The 23,162-nt window shown below is 47.1% G+C and overlaps 2 long non-coding RNA genes across 3 annotated transcripts; one reads left to right on the top strand and one right to left on the bottom strand.

Moving 5' to 3' along the window:
* Positions 1-45: 45 nt before the first annotated feature.
* On the bottom strand, positions 46-1,306 carry LOC134738577 (uncharacterized). Its single transcript, XR_010124388.1, has 2 exons — positions 1,187-1,306; positions 46-779 (listed from the first exon to the last, which is right to left on the bottom strand). It is a non-coding gene; the product is annotated as an uncharacterized LOC134738577 (long non-coding RNA).
* LOC129015725 (uncharacterized) lies at positions 1,220-17,462 on the top strand. 2 transcript variants are annotated; one of them, XR_008494640.2, is made up of 4 exons: positions 1,235-1,324; positions 5,812-5,997; positions 10,157-10,286; positions 15,580-17,462. It is a non-coding gene; the product is annotated as an uncharacterized LOC129015725 (long non-coding RNA). The 2 variants fall into 2 exon arrangements; XR_008494641.2 differs by lacking the exon at positions 5,812-5,997 and having other exon boundaries at positions 1,220-1,324.
* The last annotated feature ends 5,700 nt before the right edge of the window (positions 17,463-23,162 follow it).

Raw genomic sequence — 23,162 nt, 5'->3', positions numbered from 1 at the left:
CTATAGAGTGAACCCAATTTTTGGTAAAGTTACAAAGAATTTTCACACATTTTGAAAGTTTTATGGAGCTAGAATGCACATATCACAAATATACCTATTTGAAGTGTACAATTCAATTTTTGTGCTAGCATCAAAATTTTAGTGCACTTTCATGATCACAAAAAGAAACTGCATATTCATTAGCATTCACTCCCCATTCCCCCTCGTCCTTCTTTTCCCTGGGCCATAGCGTCTGGCCAATTAAACAGATTTTTGTGCTAGCGTGGCCACAATCAGTACTAGCACATTTTCATCACCCCGGAAAGAAACTCTGTATTTATTAGCATTCACTCCCCTTTCCCCGAGTCCTTCTATAGATTTGTGTATTCTGGATATTTCATATTTTATAAAAACACCTTCACACATTTTTACTTGACTTCCAGGAGGATTTTTCTTTTCTTCTTTTTTTTTTTTTCTTTTTTTTTGAGACAGAATTTCGCTCTTGTTGCCCAGGTTGGAGTGCAATGGCGCGGTCTCGGCTCACCACAACCTCTGCCTCCCGGGTTCAAGCGATTCTCCTGTCTCAGCCTCCAGAGTAGCTGGGATTACAGGCATGCGCCACTACGCCCGGCTAATTTTCTGTTTTAGTAGAGACGGGGTTTCTCCATGTTGGTCAGGTTGGTCTCGAACTCCCTACATCAGGTGATCCGTTCAAAGTGCTGGGATTACAGGCGTGAGCCACCGTGCCCGGCCCAGGAGGATTTTTCTTTGTAAGAATCATCTGTGGGGGTCCATCCCTCCTATTTTACAGGAGAAAACAGACGGTTATCTAGGCTTTGTGAATGCCAAGTTCGCACGCGGCTTTCGGACTCCGTGGCTACACTGTCTGGCCGGGATTTCGCGATTTCGAGGGGGGATGCTCGGCCTCCTCCCACTAGCGTGGTTGGGGCCTCGGCCAGGGCCGCGTTCCGCGGGGGCGAGCCCCAGGGTTCTGCCACCGCACCGTTGACCTAGAATGCACGTGGGGACAGCCAAAGGTCCAGTCTCCAGTCTCGGAACCCGCGGGCCCCTGAACACGTCTGCCTGCTTGGTCTTCTTTGAACCCAAGTCCCACCGCCCACCAGGATCCTAACGACGGCGGCCTCGGGAACTCCCACGCACGCGCCGTTCAAACGTCTCCGCCCTCCGCGGCCCAATCAACGCGCACCTTGTTTGGACGTTCGACCGGAAGCGTCCTATCAGCGAGCGCGATCCTAGAGACTGACCAGGACCCGCGACGCCCGTTTGGGTGGGCAGTGCCAGTGCGCTGAAGGGCAAGCCGCAGGGGAAGCCTGTGCCTTATATGGTAAGGTTAGCTTGACTAAGGGAGCGAAGGGCGTCACAATGCTTTTGGAAACAGGTGGTGAGGCTGGCATCGCCATGTTTTCTAAGGGACTTTCTCAGGATCAGATCCAAAAATGAGTGGTCCTTTAGGGGCTTTTTTTTTTTTTTTTTTGTTTTTGAGACGTTGTCTCGCTCTGTCACCCAGGCTGGAGTGCAGTGGCGCGATCTCGGCTCACTGCAACTTCCGCCTCTCGGGTTCAAGCAATTCTCCTGCCTCAGCCTCCAGAGTAACTGCGATTACAGGCGCCGGCCACCACGCCAGGCTAATTTTTGTATTTTAAGTAGAGACGGGGTTTCACCATGTTGTCCAGGCTGGTCTTCAACCTCTAACTTCAAGTGATCCGCCAACCTCAGCCTCCCAAAGGGGCTTTTAAATGTAAGGGCCGCGCAGGGGCTCCGAGTGGGCATGAAAGGTTGGGAGGGGCCCTAGCCATTGCCTTTTTTGTTATTGTTAAGGCTGACTTTTTTTTTTTTTTTTTTTTTTTTTTTGAGGCTGTTGCCCGTTCTAGAATGCAGCGGCGTGATCTTGGCTCACTGCAGCCTCGACTTCCCTGGCTCAAGTGATCCTCCCACCTCAGCCTCCCGAGTTGCTGGTACCACAGGTGCCACCACCGCGCCCGCCTAATTTTTTTTCTTTATATATTTTTTTTTGTAGTGACGGGGTTTCGAACTCCGGGACTCAACGGAGCCTCCCATCTCAGCCTCTGGGTGAGATTATAGGCGTTAACCGTGACTCTCTACCCAGTGTTAAAAAACTCAAACACTCCAGGCGCAGCAGCTCACGCCTGTAATCCCAGCACTTTGGGAGGCCAAGGCAGGTGGATCACCTGAAGTCGGGAGTTCGAGACCAGCCTGGCCAACATGGCGAAATCCCGTCTCTACTAAAAATAACAAAAATTAGCAGGGCGTGGTGGCGGGCGCCTGTAATACCAGCGATTCGGGAGGCTGAGGCAGGAGAATCGCATGAACTCAGGAGGCGGAAGTTGCAGCTAGCCAACATCACGCCATTGCACTCCAGCTGGGGCAACAAGAGTGAAACTCTGTCTCAAAAAAACAAAAACAAATAAAACATTGCTGGGTGCGGTGGCTCACGCCTGTAATCCCAGCACTTTGGGAGGCCAAGGCGGGCGGATCACTTGAGGTCAGGAGTTTGAAACCAGCCTGGCCAACATGGTGAAACCTTTTCTCTACTAAAAATACAAAAAAATTAGCCCAGCGTGGCAATGGATGCCTGTAATCCCAGGTACTTGGGAGGCTGAGACAGGAGAATCCCTTGAACTCGGGAGGTGGAGGTTGCAGTGAGCCGAAATCATGCCATTGCACTCCAGCCTGGGCGACAGAGCAAGACTTTGTCTCAAAAAAAAAAAAACCAAACATTTAAAAAATAAAAAACCAAACAAGGCCGGGCACGGTGGCTCATGCCTCTAATCCCAGCACTTTGGGAGGCGCAGGCAGGCAGATCACTTGAGGCCAGGAGTTGGAGACCAGCCTGGCCAACATGGTGAAACCCTGTTTCTACTAAAAATACAAAAATTAGCCAGGCATGGTGGTGGGAACCTCTAATCCCACAGGCTGTGGCAGAAGAATCGCTTGAACCTGGGAGGTGGAAGTTGCAGTGAACCAAGATTGCGCCACTGCACTCCAGCCTAGGCGACGGAGCGAGACTCCATCTCAAAAAACAAAACAAGACAAAACAAAAATGAAAAAAAAAATTAGCTGGGCATGGTGGCAGGCACCTGTGGTCCTAGCTCCTCAGGAGGCTGAGGTGGGAGGATCTCTTGAGCCCAGGAGTTTGAGGCTGTAGTGAGCTGTGATTGCACCACTGCACCCCAGCCTGAGTGACACAGTGAGACCCCGTGTCCATACACAACAAAAGCAAAAGAGGAATACAAAAATAGCTATATATTTTTAGTGTTTGCATTTAAGAAACTGATGCTTTTAACACACTAATACATTACAATATAATTATTATACTCATTGTTATAAGAGAAAAATAATACATAAGGCAAGGTAATGAGGCCTAGTTCCTAATGAGGGTTTTCTTCCAATTCAATGTCTCTGGGTCCAGAATACTTGCTTGAGGCTAAAATAAAGGTTTAAATTTTAGAGTTTTGACTGAGTGTGTTGGCTCGGGCCTGTAATCCTTGCACTTTGGGGAGCCAAGGTAGGAGAATGGCTGGAGCCCAGGAATTTGAGGTTACAGAGAGCTATGTCATGCCATTGCACTTCAGCCTGGGCAACAGAGTGAAACCCTGGCTCTTAAGAAGGAAAAAAGTTCGATAAGTATCCCCAACTTCCTAGTTGAGGACCTGTGAGTTGTTTCCCTTTTCCACCAGGGACTTCCTCTGGGTCTCCTACACCTGCTCTGCCTAATTTCTTCTCCCTCAGGATCTAAGAGGTCCAAACCACCTTTTTAATTTTTTTTAATTTTGTATATCAATGGGTTTCTAAAAGTAACACAACTGGCCAGGCACAGTGGCTCATGCCTGTAATCTCAGCACTTTGGGAGGCCGAGATGGGCAGATCACCTGATGTCAGGAGTTCGAGACCAGCCTGAACAACATAGCGAAACCCCATCTCTACTAAAAATACAAAAATTAGCTGGGCGTGTTGGCATGTACCTGTAGTCCCAGCTACTCAGGAGGCTGAGATAGGAGAATCACTTGAAGCTGGGAAGCGGAGGTTGCAGTGAGCCGAGATCCCGCCACTGCACTCCAGCCTGGGCGACAGAGTGAGATTCTGTCTCTAAATAAATAAATAAATAAATGTAACACAACTAAAATCTTTTCTTCACTGACCCCTTTCCCTGTGAATGATACAGAGAGAGAGGGCTGCAACGTACAGGTAGGGAGGGAAGCTACATTTTGTTTAGCATATAACTGAACTCAGGTCTTGTACCACATTCTTTTTAAAGAGGGTCCCTTTAATTATCACACTTAATCTTCGTGACAGCCCTAAGAGGGAGAAATTATTATCCGTGGAAATTAAAGCAGAAAGGCTAAGTCTCTTGCCAGTGAGGAGCAGAGGTTAAATTTGCTTTGTAAATGGGAATTCTCAAGGAAACATAAGCTCTTTGGAAAGGGGCCCAAAGATGACTTTTAAGTGTTTGAAGCTTTAGGTACATTGCTTTTGGTTGGAGTGGGAGAGTTGTGAAGGTCAGTCCACGCCTGGAATCCCTCCAAGGTGAAAATCAGTGTTTCCTGTGCCAGTCATTTAAAAAGATTAGAATGGGCCGGGCACGGTGGCTCATGCCTGTAATCCCAGGGATTGGGAGGCTGAGGCAGGAGGATCACTTGAGCCGCGAAGTTCGAGACCAGCCTGGGCAACATGATGAAACCAGGTCCCTACAAAAAATGCAATAATTAGCCGGGCATGGTGGTGCATGCCTGTAGTCTTAGCTCCTTGGTAGGCTGAGGTGGGAGGATCACTTGAGCCTAGGAAGTCGAGGCTGCAGTGAACTGTGATTGCACCACTACACTGCAGCCTAGTGATGGAGTGAGACCCTGTATCTGTCTCTGTCTCTCTCTCTCTCACACACACATGCACGCACGCACACACACACACAGTAGCACGAGTTGGGATCTCAGTTCTTTTATCCAGATTGAGGGTGATATCTTCTAGAAGTCTAAATGAATCAGCCTGAGAGAGTGATGGAAATGGGAGATACCCTAGTAGCCAAGGAATGGAACACTGAAGCCGACTGTACTTCTGTTGATGGCTGTTGTGATATCTCGATTCTTCTTGGTTTAAAAGAATTTAGACAAGAGACACAACAAAAAAAGTGTAGCATATAGTAATTTATTGCAAAAGAAAAAATATTTTGTAAGTTAGATGCCACAGCCTGGGCAACCCGTTTCTACTAAGAATAGAAAAATTAGCTGTGCGTGGTGGCACACACCTGTAGTCCCAGATACTCGGGAGGCTGAGGTGGGAGGATTGCTTGAGCCCGGGATGCGGAGGTTGTAGTGAGGCGAGATCGCATCTCTGCACTCCAGCCTGGGTGACAGAGCAAGACTCTGTCTCAAAGGAAAAAAAAAAGTTATTTGCAGAATAGACAGGACATTCTGAGAGTGTGAGGATTCGGGGCGGGCTGCTGTTAAGGATGAGACAGCAAAGACTGACACTAGGAAGAGTCCCTTTATGGGAGTCTTACACGATTATTCACAAGGGGATGGGAAGAGGTGTCACTAGTAAGCTTGTTTTGGGTGGTCCTCTGGGTGCACATGCGCAGTAGCTGTACATGCTTGTTCATACCTCGTCATTCAGCATCTTAAATCTCCACCCAGGGGTGTATTTTTACTATGATAATGAGGAAAGGATCAGTTTGAGGATGGGTAAAATGAAAATGTGTATGCTCTCTAGAAGGGACAGTCCCTACTGAAGATAGCTTTGCTTGAATGAGCTCAATTACAATGCGAATGCTGAGGCTTATTATGTTGGTTACCACAGCTGCTGGATCCCGAGAACATGATCATCAACCTTCAAGTCTTCTCCAAGAACGTATACTGTAGTGTGTCTCACTGCTTAGAGATAGCAGAACATACTAGGAAGCAGCCTTCCTGTTGGCCAAGCTCTGTCTCCCTCAGATAACCCTTTGGAAATAACTGCCTACCACAGACCCCATACTTTACACAGGTAATGCATTTAAATCTCACATGACATTTCTGTGAAATAGGTAGCATGATCCCAGCTTCACAGATGAACCCCCCACTTGCTTACTTCCAACAGCTGCCGCCAGGTGGAGCCACGGTTCAAAGGAGGTTCTCCTGATTCCAAGGCCTGACCTCTTCCCTCTGAACTACGAATGAACCTATTTGCATTTCCTGTGCCTCATAGCCTGTAAAGGGGGTGAATTATGGAATGAGGGTCCGCTGTACGCCACTAGGAGTAAAAAGACAATCTGTTCCTTTGGGTAGAGGAGAAGCACCGAGGAAAGAGGAAAGCAAAGACAATCGTTTTCTTTTTTCTTTCTTTTTTTTTATTGAGACGGAGTTTCCCTCTGTCGCCCAGGCTGGAGTGCAGTGGCCCGATTTCGGCTCACTGCAACCTCCACCTCCCAGGTTCAAGCGATTCTCCTGCCTCAGTCTTCCGAGTAGCTGGGACTACAGGTGCGCACCACCACGCCCAGCTAATTATTTTTTTCGAGACAGAGTCTCGCTCTCTCTCCCAGGCTGGAGTGCAGTAGCGGGATCTCGGTTCACTGCAAGCTCCACCTCCCGGGTTCACGCCATTCTCCTGCCTCAGCCTCCCGAGTAGCTGGGACTATAGGCGCCCGCCACCACGTCCGGCTAATTTTTTGTATTTTTGGTAGAGACGGGGTTTCACCATGTTAGCCAGGATGGTCTCGATCTCCAGACCTCGTGCTCCGCCCATCTTGGCCTCCCAAAGTGATGGGATTATAGGCATGAGCCACCGTGCCTGGCTGAGACTCTACTTTCAGTTCTTTTGCCTAGTACCTGGAATTGCCGGATTATATCGTAATTCTGTGTTTCTGCTTTTACTTTTTTGAGAAACTACCATATTGTTTTCCACAACAGCCGCACCATTTTTGCTTTCCCATCAACAGTGCACAAGAGTTTCAGTTTCTCCACATTATCATCAGCACTTACTTTCTGAATGTTAATAGTTCTTTTTTTTTTTTTTTTAAGACGGAGTCTTGCTCTGTCACCCAGGCTGGAGTGCAGTGGTGTGATCTCGGCTCACTGCAACCTCCACCTCCCAGGTTCAAGCAATTCTCCTAACTCAGCCTCCTGAGTAGCTGGGATTACAGGCGCCGGCCACCACGCCCGGCTAATTTTTGTATTTTTAGTAGAGACGGGGTTTCACCATGTTGGCCAGGCCAGGCCAGTCTCAAACTCCTGACCTTGTGATCCGCCTGCCTCGGCCTCCCAAAGTGTTGGAATTACAGGCATGAGCCACCGTACCTGCCCTGATGTTTCTAATGGTTGCCATTATAATGAGGGTGAGGAAAGTATATATTTTTGAATATTGACCACAGCCTCACCCTAATCATCCCTGCTGAAAACAATTGCTTTATTAATTTGTTTGTTTTATTTGAGAGACAGGGTCTCCCTTAGTTGCCCAGGCTGGAATGCAGTGGCACAGTCATAGCCCATTGTAGCCTCAAACCTTTGGGCTCAAGTGATCCCTCTCAGCCTCCTGAGTAGCTGAGAATACAGGCGCACGCCACCATGCCCTATTGCTTTATTTTTTATATTTTTGAGATGGAGTCTTGCTCTGTCGCTCAGGCTGGAGTGCAGTGGTGCGATCTTGGCTCACTGCAACCTCTGCCTCCTGGGTTCAAGTGATTCTCCTGCCTCAGCCTCCTGAGTAGCTGAGATTACAGGCACACACCACCATGACTGGCTAATTTTTATATTTTTAGTAGAAATGGTGTTTCACCATGTTAGTCAGGCTGGTCTCAAACTCCTGACCTCGTGATCTGCCCACCTTGGCCTCCCAAAGTGCTGGGATTACAGGCGTGAGCTACCATGCCTGGCCTATCATATTCCCTTCTACACAGGCATAAGCAATCTGACAAATGATATCTCTGTTTGTTGCACACACGATCATCCTGTATTTGAATGTGTTGTATTTATTTTTATCCTTTATCACCAAGTATTTCCGAGCATAGTAATGTGGTTTTACCCTCTTGTTGTCTTCTAAATTTCACTTGGTATCTCTTAAAGTAGCCCTTATTCTTTTTTTCCTTCTTTCTTTCTTTCTTTTTTTTTTTTTTTCTGAGACACGCAAGCTGGAGTGGGCATGGAAGTGCAGTGGCACCATCTCGGCTCACATCTCCGTGTGAGCCACCGTGCCTGGTCTTTTTTTTTTTTTTTTTTTTTTGAGACAAAGTCTCGCTCTGTCACCCAGGCTGGAGTGCAGTGGTGCGATCTCAGCTCACTGCAACTTCCATCTCCTGGGTTCAAGGGATTCTCCTGCCTCAACCTCCCAAGTAGCTGGGATTATAGGCACCCGCCACCATGCCGGGCTGATTTTTTTTTTTTTTTTTTTTTTTGAGACGGAGTCTCACTGTATACCCCAGGCTGGTGTGCAGTGGCGTGATCTCCGCTCACTACAAGCTCCGCCTCCTGGGTTCACGCCATTCTCCTGCCTCAGCCTCCTGAGTAGCTGGGACTACAGGCGCCCACCACCACACCTGGCTATTTTAAAAAATATTTTTAGTAGAGACAGGGTTTCACCATGTTAGCCAGGATGGTCTTGATCTCCTGAACTCGTGATCCGCCTGCCTCAGCCTCCCAAAGTGCTGGGATTACAGGCGTGAGCCACTACGCCCGGCTGTCGGGCTGATTTTTATATTTTTAGTAGAGACAGGGTTTCACCAGGTTGGTCTCCAATTCCAGGGCTCCAGTAAGTTGAGCTGCCATGCCCAGACCACCTTATAATTCTTAGTTCCAATTATCTTGTCTCTGCAAAACAAGAATAAGAAAGAACAGGAGGAAGAAATGATGGCCAAAAGCGAAACAAGAAAAAAAGAGAATTAAAAAATAAACTTAAAAAAATGCAAAGGAAAAAATAGAAACAACAACCAAACAAACAAATAATAAATAAATGGGGGTCAATGGCCGGGCGCGGTGGCTCATGCCTGTAATCTCAGCACTTTGGGAGGCCGAGACGGGCGGATCACGAGGTCAGGAGATCGAGTCCATCCTGGCTAGCATGGTGAAACCCCGTCTCTACTAAAAATACAAAAAATTAGCTGGACGTGGTGGCGGGCGCTAATAGTAGTCCCAGTAGCTAGTAGTCCCAGCTACTGGGGAGGCTGAGGCAGGAGAATGGCGTGAACCCGGGAGGCGGAGCTTGCAGTGAGCCGAGATCGCGCCACTGCCCTCCAGCCTGGGCGACAGAGCGAGACTCCATCTCAAAAAAAAGAAATGGGGGTCAAGAAACTGAATGTGGCCTGTGTGAGGAAGTGGTCAGTATGTCACAGGTGGCGGGACCCCTGGAGAAGCCAAAGGCCCTATCTGCAGGGCCTGTGGCCAGACATGGCCTGGGGGCTCCTCAACCATGGGGTGACAGTGCACTCAGGCTCCAGTGGCTTTGGCTCCCTCCTCTTCCTGGGCAGCCCCTCCAAATCCACTTGCTGGAGCAGCCCTTCCCTGTAACTGCTCAAAGCAAAGGTCTGCTCCTCAAAGCAAGGGTCTGCTCCAGCATCCGCTCATTCATCTGTAGAGACGAGACACCCTGCTGCTGCCCCCAGAGTGTCCACTGCATTCGAACAAGTGGGGCTCTGGCCACCCACAGGCACACACATGAGGGAGAAGCCGTAGGCATGTCTTGACCGTGGGCAGCTCTTTGCCTCCACCTCACTGTTGGTCTGATACCAGGAAATCCACTCTGGTGACCGTCCCCATGTTTGTGTGTTGGAAGCCAAAAGAATGAGGGTTGTGACCAACTCAGTATACCACTGGAGGCTATATGAGCAAACAGCAAACTGTTCTCATGAATGCGGGATGTCGGCAAGCTGACAACTGCATCTGCCGCCAGAAGGATTGCTGAGGATGGTCATGCCGCAGGTGAAGTGTTCCTTGTGGTTATCTATAGGAACATCTGGAGCCTGTTGTATAAAGAAAGCAATTATGTGAGCCTGTGATAAATCAAGCAGCTGATCAACTGTTGCCTCTTCCTCCCTGTTGATTCTACCTAATAAATACGAAGGGCTGTAGAAGCTCAGGGCCCTTATTCCCTAGAAGCAAGGAGCCCCCTGACCCCTTCCTTAAAACAGATCCTTTTGTCTTTGTCTTCATTTCTGCGTTTATCCTCCTTCGTTCAGTCCCAAACCAACAGCCACAAGTGGTGCCCGATCAGGGACGTGAAGGAAGAAGGTCTGCTGGAGCAGAGAAACTGAAACTGACCAGACGAACGAGAAACCCCGGGACAAATCTGCTGGCAGAGGATATAAGGTCAGTGCCCTAAAGAGATACTGGGAGTGGGAAGTTTGTGAATCAGGGTAACATGGGGCAGAATTTTTCAACTGAGGAGCAACATTATGTGCAGTTGCTTAAAGTTTTACTTAAACAATCTGGTGCTCAGGTTAGTTCTCAAACACTAAGCTGCTGCAGGAGGTTGTTATGCATAACCCATGGTTTCCACAGACAGGCACTCTCGATGCGGAAAATTGGGACAGTGTAGGGGAAGGATTAAAACAGGCTTATCAAAAAGGTCTTAAAGTTGATCCTTCTGTTTTGACTTTATTCCATACTGTCCTCCTGCCATTGTCTCCTTCTTATTCTGCCGGATAGCAGGAGCCATGTTCTGAATCTCAAATTTCAAAAGAATCTTTTGTCCCACCCACAGCGCCCATTGAAATAATAAACAGGAGAGGAAGGATGAAAATTGGCCTGTACCGCCTCCTCCAGTAGCGGAAACATCTGTACTGTCTCCTTCAGTAACAGAAATAGAGACCCCAATACAAAGAATTCTACACTCTGCTGCCATAGCTGGAGAGCCCTTCGAACCTTGTGCTTTTCCTATTTCTATAGGGCTGGATCCAAATAATCCACAGCAGTTTATTCATGAACACACCCCACTAGAGTTTAAGTTGTTGAAGGAATTAAAAGCTCATGTACTGAATAATGGAGTTTAGAGCCCATTTACTTTAGGATTGCTAGAATCTTTATTTGGAGCTATGCGCCTTCCACCCTTTGATGTAAAGCATTTGGCCCGCACTTGTTTGTCTGCTAGTTCATACCTGACATGGAATTTAAATTGGCAAGAACTGTGTGCAGACCAGGCTAGACAGAATAGTGCTGCTGGACACAGGGACATTACAGAGGATATGCTGTTGGGTAATTGCCCTTATTCAGACCTGGAACATCAAATGGCACTCCCAGAAGCTGCTTATCAGCAGTGTGCACTGGCCGCTAAACGCACGTTGGCCACAATTCCAGAGAAAGGGGGTCCCAATACAATTTTTTTCATGTGCCATGCAAGGGTTGCAGGAGCCCTCTGCACATTTTCTTGCATGATTACTAGAGGAGTGAGGTGTCAGATTCCTCATACCGTGGCTGCAGAGATGCTAACTTTAACTTTAGCTTTTGAGAATGCAAACGCGGATTGTAAACGTGCGCTGGCTCCTGTGAGATGTACAAAAAACAGGACATTTTCTCAAAGCCTGTCAAGATGTGGGAACTGAGCTTCATCGCTCTACAATGTTAGCTCAAGCAACAGCTAATTTAGTAGTAGCCAAATCTAGAAAGGGCCAAAGGTCAAACTCTAAAAGGGGAAAATGTTATAATCGTGGAAAAATCAGACGTTTCAAAAAGGAATGCCGTCATACCTCTGGGCAGAAGGGATCTTATAATGCATTACCCCACCCCCAACAGAAAAAAACGCCAGGACTTTGCCCTCATTGCAATAAAGGAAATCATTGGGCTAATCAATGCCATTCACAATTTCATCAGAATGGCACTGCCCACATTGGGAAATGAGAAGGGGGCCTGGACCCAGGCCCCTCAAGCAATGAGGGTGTTCCCCATCTAGGCCACAACCCCGCTTCAGGGGTGGATCTCCAGAGGCACATTGATTCCCTCTCCCCAGGAACACCTGGAAGCGCAGGAATAGATCTCCCAGTCGGAGAACGGGTTACGTTAGTCAGAGGAGACAAAAACCACTAAAATTCCCACTGGCATTTGGGGTCCTTGGCCAACAGGATATATGGGATTAATTTTGGGTAGAAGCCGTCTCAACTTACAGGGCATTACTATAGTGCCAGGAATTGATTCTGATCATGAAGGAGAAATTCAAGTAGTGGTAATGTCACAAGATCTGTGGGTTTTTGAACCAGGAGAATATACAACTACTGCTTATTCCCTGCAAATTACACCCTTCTCCACATAAGGAGAAATGAGGGAATCAAGGATTTGGGAGTACAACTAGGAGGGAAATTTACCCCAAACGATAGCTTCTAATCAACCCACCTGTACAGTGCAAATTAAAGGAAAAAAGTTCTATGAGCTTATGGATATGGGAGCTGACGTATCAGTAATATCTAAAAACAATTGGCCCCCATCCTGGCCCCTGCAATTAACTTCTACATCCTTAGTGGGAGTAGGAAAAGTTCAAAGTGTTCAACAGAGTGTTGAGATTTTACCCGTCTCAGACCAGATGGACAGTCGTGTACTTTTCAACCTTATGTTGCAAATATAGCTGTTAACCTATGGGGCCAAGATTTACTTACAGCATGGGATATGAGACTTACAGCATGGGATATGAGACTTACAAATGAAACTATTGACAATCCAGGATTTAAAATGTTAAAGAAAATGGGATATCAGAATGGAAAAGGCTTAGGAAAGTCCCTACAGGAAAACCCTGATCCTATATCAATAACTGGACAAACAGAAAAGGGCTAGGTCGTCAGGATTTCTGACAGGGGGCATTAATATTTCTCCTCCACCCACTGCTTTGCCGCTAGAGTGGCTGACTGACAAACCTGTATGGGTGGATCAACGGCCCCTATCACAGGAGAAACTAACTCAACTCCATCAGCTAGTAAAAGAGCAGTTGGATGCAGGACATATTGAAGAGTCAGCCCCTGGAATTCATCAGTATTTGTAATTCCAAAAAAGTTAGGAAAATGGCAACTGTTTCATGATTTGAGAGCTATTAATGCACAGATTAAACCACTGGGTGCATTACAGCAAGGTCTGCCATCCCCGGCAGTCATTCCAAGAGACTGGCCTCTTGTAGTATAGATCTTAAAGACTGCTTTTTGTTGTTGTTGTTGTTCTTATACTATTACATGAGCAGGATAGGCCTTGATTTGCCTTCTCTGTGCCTTCTGTTAATCAAAAAGAGCCTGTCTCTCATTATCAATGGAAAGTTTTACCCCAAGGCATGCTCAACAGTCCTATGTTATGTCAGCATTTTGCAGGACAGGCATTAAAGGAGCCTTGGAATATGTTTCCCACTGCCTACATCATTCATTATATGGATGATATTCTTTTGGCTGCTTCTACAGATCAAATTTTACATCAGTTATTCAGATAAATAAAATGGGCTTTGACTAAATGGAATCTCAAAGTAGCTCCAGAAAAGGTGCAAACAACCTCCCCATACCAGTACTTAGGCACTACTGTTACTGAAAGAAGTGTTTGGCCTCAAAAAGTAGCTCTCCGTAAGGACAGATTACAAATTCTGAACGATTTCCAACAATTATTGGGGGATATTAACTGGCTGTGCCCAATGCTAGGTATTGCTACTTATTAACTCAAACAGCTTTATCAGACCCTCCAAGGAGATTCTTCATTAAGCTCGCCTCTGCAACTTACTAAGGAGGCAGAAGCTGAGTTACAGCTTGTAGAGCAGGTGCTTCAGCAACGACATGCCTCCCGGCTACAGCCACAAAAGCCTTTGCTTCTGTTTATTCTTCCTACCCTCCATTCTCCAACAAGACCTTTAGGCCAATTCATAGACAAATCTGTAGTAGTATTAGAATGGCTTTTTAAAAAATCTAGTCAGACAGTGAAATCTTTGCAAGTTTATCTTTAATTACTCAACTTATAACAATAGGTAGGCAGAGATCAAAAATGCTTATGGGATATGATCCAGAAAAAATTATTGTTCCCTTAGATTCCCAACAACAGGCAGCAGCATGGGAAATGTTGACTGCATGGCAAATTGCTCTCACAGATTTTGTAGAAATAATAGTTAACCATTATCTATCAGACAAAATTTTGCAATTTGATAAAGCTCACCCTTTTATCCTTCCTGTGATTACTCATCACAAGCCTATTCCAGGCGGACAGACTTATTTCACTGATGGCTCTTCCAAAGGCCAAGCAGCTGTTTATGGACCTAAGCATACTCAAACAATAAAGACCTCTGGAGTTTCAGCTCAGTGCTCAGAACTAATGGCAGTTATTCAGGTTTCACAGCTCACCGCTTCATCTCCTATTAACATTGTCTGTGATTCAGCCTATGTTGTGAATGTAGCCAGTCGCATTGAAACTGCCACTATTAAAAGCACCCTAGAACCAGAGCTGTTTAACTTATTTCTAAGACTTCAACAAGCCATTTTCTCTCGTGCTGTTCCTTTTGATATTTCTCATATCCACTCTCACACACAACTCCCTAGACCACTATCTCTAGGTAATGATAGAGCAGATAAAATGATAAGTTCTGCATTTCAACAAGCCCTAGTTTCTCATGCATTATTGCATCAAAACACCTCTGCCCTTACTCGTATGTTTCATCTGCTTCGCAGCCAGGCTCAAGCTATTGTGCAAGCCTGCCCTACTTGCCAGCATGTCCCTGGTGTTGCACCCATGGAAGGATGCAACCCATGAGGCTTGGCTCCAAATGAAATCTGGCAGATGGATGTTACACATATAGCAGCCTTTGGCACACTCAGCTATGTTCATGTGACTATAGACACCTACTCTCATATGTTACATGCCACATGTCAAACAGGGGAAACAGCTGTCCATGTCCGATGACATTGTGATTATTCGCCCATATGGGGGTTCCTAAACAATTAAAAACTGACAATGGATCTGCTTATGTTAGTCATGCTTTTCAAAATTTTTATAGTTATGGGCAATCACTCATAAAACAGGAATTCCTCATAACCCTCGAGGACAAGGAATCATAGAGCAGGCACATCAAACATTACAATGTATGTTGAAACAAAAAAAAGGGGGAATAGGAGACCAATTAACCACTTGAAACAAAATTACATTTAGCCTTATTTACTTTAAATTTTTTGACTCCTGGTACAGATAGTAAGACTCTGGCAGAATGACATTGGCAAATGTTAGAGGGAAAGAGGAAAGTTTATCCAAAGGTATTATGGAAATCCCTGGAAGAAGGACAATGGAAAGGCCCAGTAGATTTACTGACGTGGGGACGAGGATATGCTTGTGTTTTTTTTTGTTGTTGTTGTTGTTGGTTTTTTTTTTTGGGGGGGGACAGAGTCTCGCTCTGTCACCCAGGCTGGAGTGCAGTGGCGTGATCTTAGCTCACTGCAAGCTCTGCCTCCCGGGTTCATGCCATTCTCCTGCCTCAGCCTCTCCGAGTAGCTGGGACTATAGGCGCCCGCCACAATGCCAGGCTAATTTTTTGTATTTTTAGTAGAGACGGGGTTTCACTGTGGTCTCGATCTCCTGACCTTGTGATCTGCCCACCTTGGCCTCCCAAAGTGCTGGGATTACAAGCGTGAGCCACCGCACCCAGCCTATGCTTGTGTTCTTACAGGAGATGGACAAACCACGTGGGTGCCCTCTAGGTGTGTGCGACCATGGAATGGGGGACTGGAGGGATCTGTGGATCCCAACCATGCGTCCGGTTCCCCCGGTATGAGCCATGAGCCAGTGGAATCTGAATGCGAAGACGGAACGAGGGCCAACTGGAGTCACAATGACATCAACCCCCATAACATGGGGACCGATCAAGAAAACCACACAGGAAGCTGAAAAACTGCTGGAGCGCCAGGGTCAGGCAAAAACCCCTGACTCCATGTTTATGGCCACGCTAGCTGTAATATCCTGTGAGGTATGTTTTCCCTGTGCAGAGGCAAAAACATATTGGGCATATGTTCCTAACCCACTGGTAGGGTGACCATACTCTGGAGTGACACTCCTCCTGAGATATATCATGATCAAGGAGCATAGGTACCAGGACCCCTAATCCCCCCTGACACAGAGCAATTAGACTCTCAGAACAATGGTATCAATTATACCACTCCATTGGAGGAACTTCCTTTATGCATCACCCAGGATACCTCACTCAACTGCAGTTGCCTTGCAATTCAATCCCAAGCATGGCTGAGTTATCATGGAAATATTATGTACCTATTAGGCCTTAGCTCTATTAATATCACTGGTGTGGTTACTAATCACTCCCGACCCCATCACCCAAATTGTATTGATTGTACAGAATGGGCTCCCTTTGATAATTCTCACCCCCCTCCTTGGGCCCACTGTCTTGGCCCCTTAGCTAGACAACAGTCCATGTTAATGGGAGACATTATTGACTGGGGTCCCCGTGGTCATTTAGATGGGAGAGATGAGAATCAGACCTCATGGCATAAACTTCACTAGCACTGGTGGCAAAACTTTAACATCTCTTCACTACATTGCACTGGGATTCAATCCCAATCTGTCATGTAACTTGCTTGGCACGGAATGGGCTTTAGCCCACCTTTGCCTCAATGGCATTATCAAGGAAAGAGAGGTCCAATTCAGGAGTCGATATGGAAGGCAGCACTCGCATTTATGAATGGCAGCATTTGGGTTGGGACACTATCCAATAATAGTGCTCAACACAGTTTTAATGTTACCTTTATAGAAAATATTACCACCCAATTCACAATTTGTGTTTTTTTGTTTGTTTTTTGTTTGTTTTTTTTTTTGAGATGGAGTCTTGTACTGTCGCCCAGGCTGGAGTGCAGTGGTGCGATCTCAGCTCACTGCAAGCTCCGCCTCCCGGGTTCACGCCATTCTCTTGCCTCAGCCTCCTGAGTAGCTGGGACTACAGGCTCCCGCCACCACACCCGGCTAATCTTTTTGTATTTTTAGTAGAGACGGGATTTCACCCTGTTAGCCAGGATGATCTCGATCTCCTGAACTCGTGATCTGCCCGTCTTGGCCTCCCAAAGTGCTGGGATTACAGGCGTGAGCCACCGCGCCCGGCCTACAATTTGTGTTTTTAAGCCCTATGTCTTTCTAGTAGCAAAAAAGGACCAACTCCAGGTAAACGATGCCCAGTTGACTTGTGATTCCTGTCAGCTGTATAATTGCCTTAATCATAGCACAATACAAACACACAGCATATCCACCCTAATAATTCTAGGTCACATTCCCGGATTATGGATTCCTGTAAATCTGTCCAAGCCTTGGGCCCCTGCTTTGCATTTTGTAAAACTCCTTATTACTCAGCTTACTCATCGTGCTCGTAGAGCCTTAGGCATGATAATTTTTGCTATAGTCTCCTTAGTTACATTAATAACCTCTGTTGTGGTGTCCTCTGTAGCACTGCATAGCTCCATTTAAACAGCTCAATATGTAGAAAATTGGATGCGTATAGCCGACCAGGCATGGATGCTTCAAAATAAAATTAACACCGAGATACAAACAGAAGTGGCAATGTTAAAGACTACTCTTCTGTGGCTAGGAGAACAAGTACAAAGGTTGCAGTTGCAGCAGCAATTGCATTGTCATTTTAACCATACTCATATTTGTGTAACCAATTTGGAATACAATCAAAGTGAATATCCATGGAACCTTGTAAAGGCCCATTTACAGGGAGCTTTTACATCCAATGTTACTTTTGATATTAATGATTTACAAAGTAAAATCCTTAACTTGAATAAGCAAACTCAAGCATTTCAGCCCTCTTTAAAATATTGGGCAGAATTCCAGCAACTTTTAGAGAGCCTTAACCCTTGGACCTACTTCAAACAGCACCTCAGTGTCTTTTGTGTAATTATCGGAAAAATGTTATGTTTCTGTTTTTTGTTCATAGTCTGTAAAGTCAGCTGGACCACCAGCTGGCAATTGAGAGCTGCACAGCCTGCAATTACCTTTATTCAATTAATGCAAAAACAGAAAGGGGGAGATGTTGGAGGCCGAAAGAATGAGGGTCGTGACCAACTCAGTATACCACTGGAGGCTATATGAGCAAACAGCAAACTGTTCTCATGAATGCAGGATGTTGGCAAGCTGACAACTGCGTCTGCTGCCAGAAGGAATGCTGAGGACAGTCACACACCAGGCGCAGTTGTTCCTTGTGTTATCTATAGGAACATCTGGAACCTGTTGTATAAAGAAAGCAATTATGTGAGCCTGTGCTAAATCAAGCAGCTGACCAATTACTACATCTTCGTCCCTGTTGATTCTACCTAATAAATATGAAGGGCTGTAGAAGCTCAGGGCCCTTATTCCCTAGAAGCAAGGAGCCCCTGACCCTTTCTTTACAACAGATCCTTTTCTTTGTCTTCATTTCTGCGTTCGTCCTCCTTTGTTCACTCCCGAACCGACAGCCACATTTGTGGGTCATGCAGTGTCTAATTCTCCCAGAGAGCTCACCTGGTCCAGCACCAGCTGCCCCCACACAGGGGACGAGCTCTGCCAGGGCTCCGACTGCAGCCACCTCTTCCACCTGAGGAGGGCGTTGTCCATGCACATATGCAGATGTGTGCACAGATGTGGGTGCCAGGTTGCATTCCCCTCCCTTGTGGCTACCACCAGGCACATGCACTTGGGTGAGCACTGCCACCACTGCCTACAGTGTGGCACTCCCCTTGCTGACTGGGAAACTTGCTCCAGCACCAGCTTATCCACACAGGAGAGAAGCCCTACTGGTGCTTTGACTGCGTGTGGCGCATGCACCAAAGAGGCTCCCTTGGCCATTTATAGACACACGCATATAGGTGAGAAGCCTCAGTCCTGCTCAGAGTGTGGCATCTGCTTCTCCTGCTAAAAAAAAGAAAAAAATAAATAAAAGCTTGACTTTTCCCTTTTTAGACGGAGTCTCACTTTGTCCCCTAGGCTGGAGTGCAGTGGTGTGATCTTGGCTCACTGCAACCTCTGCCTCCCGTGTCCAAGTGATTCTCCTGCCTCAGCCTCCCAAGTAGCTGGGATTACAGGCATGCACCACCACTCTCGGCTAATTTTTTGTATTTAGTAGAGACAGGGTTTCACCATTTGGGTCAGGCTGGTCTTGAACTCCTGACCTCAGGCGATCCACCCGCCTCAGCCTCCTGAAGTGCTGGGATGGATTACAGGTGTAAGCCACCACGCCCAGCTGGCCTGACTTTTCTTAACAGATTCATGCAGCCCAGGTTTTTTGTTTGTTTGTTTTTGTTTTGTTTATTTATTTAAACACAGAGTCTCACTCTGTTGACCACGCTGGAGCACATGGTGTAATAATCATAGTTAACTGCAGCCTTGAACTCTTGGGCTCAAGTCATCCTCTCGCCTTAGCCTCCCAAAAAGCTGGGACTACAGGCATGAGCCATCATGCCCACACGCCCAGCCACAATTAGGAGGCTAGAGCTCCTGCCTTTTTTTTTTTTTTTTTTTTTTTTGAGGCAGGGTCTCATTCTTTCGCCCAGGCTGGAGTGCAGTGGTGCAATCTTGGCTTACTGTAGCCTTGACCTCCCAAGTCTCAAGCGATCCTCCCACCTCAGCTTCCCAAGTAGCTGGGACTATAAGTGCCCGACACCATGCCTAGCTAATTTTTGTATTTTTTGTAGAGACAGGGTTTTGCCATGTTGGCCAGGCTGGTCTTGAACTCCTGGGCTCAAGCAATCCCCCCACCTCAGCCTCCCAAAGTGCTGGGATTATAAGTGTGAGCCACCACACCTAGCCTGTAACTGTAGTTTTTTTTCCACCACCTCTGTTCAAACATCTCCTTCCTCTGAATATCTCACTGCTGCCTCCTCATCCTCCTCCTCCTTCTTCTTTCTTCTCCTTCCTCTTTTTTTTTTTTTTTTTTTGAGACGAGTCTCGCTCGGTCGAAAGCTCCGCCTCCCGGGTTCATGCCATTCTCCTGCCTCAGCCTCCTAAGTAGCTGGGACTACAGGAGCCCACCTCCATGCCCGGCTAATTTTTTATATTTTTCGTAGAGACGGGATTTCACCATGTTAGCCAGGATGGTCTTGATCTCCTGACCTGGTGATCCGCCCGCCTCGGCCTCCCAAAGTGCTGGGATTACAGGTATGAGCCACCAAGCCCAGCCTTTTTTTTTTTTTTTTTTTTTTTGAGACTTAGTCTTACTCTGTCACCCAGGCTGGAGTGCAGTGGCACCATCTTGGATCACTGCATCCTCCGCCTTCCAGTTTCAAACGATTCTCTTCAGCTGGGCCTGGTGGCTCATGCCTGTAATCCAAGCACTTTGGGAGGTCGAGGCGGGCAGATCAGCTGAGGTCGGAAGTTCAAGACCAGCCTGACCAACATGAAGAAACCCCATCTCTACTAAAAATACAAAATTAGCTGGGTGTAGTGGCGCACGCCTGTAATTCCAGCTACTCAGGAGGCTGAGGCAGGAGAATCACTTGAACCCGGGAGGCGGAGGTTGCGGTGAGCCGAGATTGCTCCATTGCACTCCAGCCTGGGGGACAAGAGCAAAACTCCGTCTCAAAACAAAACAAAACAAAAAACAATTCTCATGCCTCAACCTCCCAAGTAGCAGGGACCATAGGCATGTGCCACCAAGCCCAGCTAATTTTTGTATTTTTAGTAGAGACAGGGTTTTGCCATGTTGGCCAGGCTGGTCTTGAACTCCTGGCCTCACGTGATCCACCCACCTCGGCCTCCCAAACTGCTGGGATTACAGGTGTGAGCCACTGCTACCGGCCTCATTGCCTTCTAATTTTGTGACTTTTCCTGCCACATTGTTTGTCTTTATTCCTTGAAAGCTTTGAGGTTAGTGTTTTGCCCATAGTATGTGCTTTACAATATGAATTAAAGGGTTAGAGAGATAGATATGTATGTCACTAGCTAAGAGATGTGGCAAATGGTATATTCTCCTGCTTGCAGGACCCTTGGGGGTGGCATTGAGCTGGTGAAACTCTGCAGTATAACACATACATAGAAGTAGGGGCTAGGCCGGGCGTGGTGGCTCATGCCTGTAATCCCAGCACTTTGGGAGGCAGAGGCGGGTGGATCATGAGGTCAGGAGTTCGAGACCAGCCTGGCCAAGATGGTGAAACCCCGTCGCTACTAAAAATACAAAAATTAGCCGAGCACAGTGGCGGGTGCCTGTAATCTCAGCTACTCGGGAGGCTGAGGCAGGAGAATCACTTGAACCCAGGAGGCAGAGGTTGCAGTGAGCCGAGTTCGCACCACTGCACTCTAGCTTGGGCAACGGAGCAAGACTCCGTCTCAAAAAAAAAAAAAAAATGGCTGGGCACGGTGGCTCACACCTGTAATCCCAGCACTTTGGGAGGCCGAGACAGGTGGATCATGAGGTCAGGAGATCAAGACCATCCTGGCTAACACGGTGAAACCCCGTCTCTACTAAAAATACAAAAAATTAGCTGGGCGTGGTGGCGGGCGCCTGTAGTCCCAGCTACTCGGGAGGCTGAGGCAGGAGAATGGCGTGAGCCCAGCAGGCAGAACTTGCAGTGAGCCAAGATTGCGCCACTGCCCTCCAGCTTGGGTGACAGAGCGAGACTCCATCTCAAAAAAAAAAAAAAAAAAAAAAGTGGCGGCTAATGGGGTGGGTGCTGGCTTGTTCCATCAGCAATTTTCAGTTCAGTGCCTTTCATATACATGCTTGTATCATTCTGTTATGATTCATTGTGAATTTACATGCTTTACTAGACTGTAAGCTCCATTCAAAGCATGGCCTATGACTTATTTATGTAGGCTCTCCCAATTGCCTAGCACTATGCTTTGTACGTTGAACAAACGTCACATGAAAATAATGTAGGGAGATTATGCAGAATATTGAACTTGAGAAGAAAACAAGAGCTCAGGTGGATTCCTGGTTTAGCAAGCAAATTAGGATACTGTAAAGGAAGGATGCCTATCAGTGGTATGAATAAAGCCTCTGTCTGCCCCAGGTTTAAATCTTTATTCCCCCTCCTTACTAGCAGTATGGCCCTGGAAACTCATGGAATCCCTCTGAGATTGTTTCTTCATTAGTAGAACCAGGATGATAACCATTGGTTCACAAAATGCTAGTAAAGAATTAATAATGGGCTGGGTGTGGTGGCTCACTCCTGTAATCCCAGCACTTTGGGAGACCGAGGTGGGCGGATTGCTTGAGTTCAGGAGTTCGAGACCAGCCTGGGAAATATGGCGAAACCCCATCTCTACCAAAAATACAAAAAATTAGCAGAGCACTGTGGGTGCGTGCCTTCACTCCAGTCTGGGCAATGGAATGAGACCCAGTCTCAAAAAAAGAAAAAAAAGCGAATAACTAATGGCCCTGGTGCTGTGGCTTATGCCAGTAATCCCAGCCCTTTGGGAGGACGAGGCAGGAGGATCACTTAGCCTAGGGGTTTGAGACCAGCCTGGGAAACACAGGGAAACCCTGACTCAACAAATAACATAAAAAATTATCCAGGCGTGGTAGTGCACACCAGTAGTCCCAGTTACTCTGAAGGCTGAGGCGGGACGATTGCTTGAGCCCAGGAGTTAGAGGCTGCAGTGAGCTGAGATTGCACTACTGCATTCCATCCAGCCCAGGTAACAGAGTGAGACACTGTCTCAAAAAAATAAAAATAAGGCCGGGCATAGTGGCTCACGCCTGTAATCCTAGCACTTTGTGGGGCCGAGGTGGGTGGATCACTTGAGGTCAGAAGTTCGAGACCAGCCTGGCTAACATGGTGAAACCCCGTCTCTACTAATAAATATGAATATTAGTCGTGCGTGGTGGCACGCGCCTGTAATCTCAGTTACTCGGGAGGCTGAGGCAGGAGAATCGCTTGAACGTGGGAGGCGGAAGTTGCAGTGAGCCGAGATTTCACCACTGCACTCCAGCCTGGGCGACAGAGCACGACTCTGTCTCAAAAATAAATAAATAAAAATAAAAAATAATAAAGATGAAATATGTAACATGCTGGGCATGGCGCCTGCCCCCAGGAAATGCTAACCATAATTCCCTCCCCTAAAGGGCAAACAAAGAAGATAACCAGTCTCCAAAGTCAAGGATGCCCTGAGAACACCAGTAAAAGGAACTCAGGATAATCTCAGCTCTAACTCGGCCAGAGTGGCTCCATCGCTCAAATCGTTCCCTCCTTCAGTGATTGGCTGAGCCTGCCAGAGTCGAACAGCGGAAAGCAGCCCCAGGGCCTCTTGCTGCCCCCAGGTCGGTGCAAGTCGCTTCAC

The sequence above is a fragment of the Pongo pygmaeus genome, chromosome 18 (genome assembly GCF_028885625.2).
Source record: "Pongo pygmaeus isolate AG05252 chromosome 18, NHGRI_mPonPyg2-v2.0_pri, whole genome shotgun sequence".
In the NCBI taxonomy this organism is placed as follows: Eukaryota; Metazoa; Chordata; class Mammalia; order Primates; family Hominidae; genus Pongo; species Pongo pygmaeus.
Note: the sequence above shows the minus strand (reverse complement) of the source record. Positions and strands in the feature narration are given on the sequence as shown.